The sequence below is a fragment of the Lathyrus oleraceus genome, chromosome 7, assembly GCF_024323335.1.
Source record: "Lathyrus oleraceus cultivar Zhongwan6 chromosome 7, CAAS_Psat_ZW6_1.0, whole genome shotgun sequence".
Classification (NCBI taxonomy): domain Eukaryota; kingdom Viridiplantae; phylum Streptophyta; class Magnoliopsida; order Fabales; family Fabaceae; genus Lathyrus; species Lathyrus oleraceus.
In genome coordinates this window covers 379,120,276-379,122,816 of record NC_066585.1, presented here as the reverse complement: position 1 = coordinate 379,122,816, position 2,541 = coordinate 379,120,276, and the positions used below count along the sequence as shown (strand labels likewise).

At 39.9% G+C, this 2,541-nt stretch overlaps 1 pseudogene; it reads right to left on the bottom strand.

Moving 5' to 3' along the window:
* Positions 1-350: 350 nt before the first annotated feature.
* Positions 351-1,730, bottom strand: LOC127103920 (polyadenylate-binding protein-interacting protein 7-like; annotated as a pseudogene).
* Between the last annotated feature and the right edge of the window lie 811 nt (positions 1,731-2,541).

Below are 2,541 nucleotides of genomic sequence, written 5' to 3'. Positions count from 1 at the left end.
ATTAGCACTGCTCAAAACCATTTATCCCAGTAAAACCTGTACAGAGTTTACAATATCAATTACATCAAGGTCATGTGCTAGCAGACACTTAGAGACCCTCTTCCATACTACATCTCTTTTTGCACTACCAACTACACATGTGTGATGTGCGCAAAGGATTATTCTGTTAAATGAACCAGGACCAACTTTCATGGCTGAAGAGGACATAATCAGTAGTGCCTTTACCAAAACCTCGACGAATAACAAATGGGACTTGAGGATCCAAAGAAATATCAGTGTCACTTATTCTTGGAGCTGAAAGTTTCTCTTCAATCAAATAAAGATACCTTGAAGATTCAGAGACAAGATCTTCAGATAATTGCGGGGTATAAATCATGATCCTCTTCTTCGAGTAGGTAACATTGTGCAGCTATCGGAAGTCTTACAGGAGTGCGGGAACCTCTGGTATGATGACCGGTACCAACACATATATAAACATGCAAACGCTGCTCAACGGCTCTGGTTGTGCTTCTTAGCACACTCAGTTCGTGTTTCAGCACGTGAATTGCTTCACTTACGGGAGCCTGTGTAGGTATATCATTCTCTCATGTCCCCTACCATTAACTTGCATCTCTGGATCATCTGGATTCCTTTGGCGGTAAATAGAGTATTGAGCTTTCCCATGAGCTTCTTTCTTATGCATGTTATGCAGTTGCCCTTTAGAACTTTGCTCCTTTGCAAGGGCTTTATTGTCGATAAGGTAAGCTTGTCGTGCCTGCTCAAAATATGCATTATGTAAGCGTGCATGATCACGAGCCTCCTCCCGGAATTCAGAATACATATTTACAAGAGAAACCAGTTTCAAGCCAGACAGGAGCTGGCCGGCCAGAACCACGGTTTTGAAACCTATCCCCAAGGTTAGTTCTCCTCTGTCCTCAATTGTAGGCACTGACAAGAACATTTAAACTCCTATTTAATCTAGTGGAAGCATCACCAGAACCACTTCTATCATACTCCCATATTCCAGAGTCCTAAGCAGCTAATTTCCTGACAGCTGAAACAAAGTCAGTAGCACCTCTAGATGGAAAAGAAGATCCATATTTGAACATGAGCAAGTCTTTGCCACTCGGTAAGTAAGGACTGCCACTTTGTTGAACATCATCTCTTGCATATTTTGCAGCAGTAGTCTGGCCGTTTGTTGAAGCAAGTGTTGGAAAGTCCATTCCAGTCAGATTGGGAGATGACAACGTCTTTGGGCTTGGGTTCTGGATGAAATTACTATCGACTTGGATCTCTAACTGAGTGAGCAACTCAATGGTCAAATGTAAATCATATCCATTTGCAAAGTAAACTTCAGCAAGGCTTTCTGATGCAAAACCAGGGAATAGAGAAGCTAAAAAGTCCAAAAGGTTAAAATCAGTCTCATCCATGATAGCGTTCTCAGTCAAAACATCATTTAAAAATCCATGCCTAGCATTGTCATCACAAGCAAGTGCCTCATTACCGCCGCTATGCAGACTGTTATTCCCAACGGGTCTATCCCAAGGCTTTGCAAATGAATTCAAAAAGCTTGTTGAAGATGGTTCTTCCCGGTAAGTTGAATTGGAAAGCCGTAATTTATCGGCAATGGTATTTCCATTAAGGTGCTGTTGAGATAATTCTTGACTCATATTCACAATTCCAACTCCCTGGTATGGAAAAGTGAATTTTCCTTCCGAACCTTTAATAACATATTCGATAGTATTGTACATTATATCCAGTGCATCTGGATTGGTCGCTTAACGACTAGGTTCAATTCTGATTATGTTGTGATGTGCAGTTTGGAAGGCACTACTCGTGTTGGTGTATAGCTTGTGCGCCGGTTTGTTTTGGTTTAACAACGTTGCTTCATGGCCTATGAATTGAGAACCGTGGTTATGATTTGACGGTTTATAGAACTGGTTTAGGCCTTCTGCAGCATGTATGCAGGCCTGATGTTATGACCGAGTTTGCTTCATGGCTTCAATTCTGACATTGCCTTTTTTAGATAGCATAGCCATGACTTCCTGTATGCAATTTTTTAATTTGTAATGGCATTGTTATGATGACGTGGAATGGTACAAGTGTTGATTATGGCTTATGATTTCATTCATGCCTTGCTAGGCTTCGTGTACACATGAAGGATGGTTGGACAACATGACATCAAGATTGGAAACAAAGGCCTAGTGTGCAATTGATCAATCAACCTAGGTCATGGACGATTATGGATGAAATTAGGATTATGGTTATAGAAACTAGGGTTTTAGGGTTGACTTTGGTCAAATTTAACCAAAAAGTCAATCGTTGACCAAAGTCAACACTTGGTCAAAGTTGTCATTTCTTATAATTTTCCATACTTTGGACATTTTCATGCTTGTATTGAATGGAATTGATACCTAATGGATGAAATAGATTGGTTCTTGAATTGAATTTAGATGGAATTGATTGAATTTACAATTGTACATGAACATGATATTTGAATAAAACTTGAATTTGTCATGATGAACTTGAATGTGGATGGCTTAACATGAATTGAAATTGGCC